Source organism: Bison bison, unplaced genomic scaffold, assembly GCF_000754665.1.
Source record: "Bison bison bison isolate TAMUID 2011002044 unplaced genomic scaffold, Bison_UMD1.0 scf7180017847282, whole genome shotgun sequence".
NCBI lineage: Eukaryota > Metazoa > Chordata > Mammalia > Artiodactyla > Bovidae > Bison > Bison bison.
The window spans coordinates 69,783-70,186 of record NW_011477855.1 but is presented as its reverse complement, the minus strand read 5'-3'; positions in this window follow the sequence as shown (position 1 = coordinate 70,186).

Genomic DNA, 404 nt, shown 5'->3' with positions numbered 1-404 from the left:
GACCCCTCCCCCTCGAAGCCTGTCCTCCGGAGCCCCGCCCCGCTCCTGGGCTCTCTCTTCCAGGCCCACCTTATGCCACCTCACCCGAGATAAAGAATACGGCACACGTGGTCTGACCCCGCGAGTAGCCCTCGCTGCACAGAAGCCGCAGCCCCATCACCAAGCCCATGATGCCGCAACCCGCCGCCAGCACCATGCACGCCCCGGTCACCGCCAGCGTGCCTGGGGAAAGCGGACCGCGTCAACAACCTCTGCTGGCGCCGCTCCTGCCCATCACCCCAACCCGTCGGTTCCGGGCTGGGAGCAGAGTCAGGGGTTTGGATGGGGACTCGGAAGTTACATCATGAGGGGAGGTTAATGTTGCAACTGAGAAGCAGGTCCCAGAGTGGGGGTTCCTGGGGATG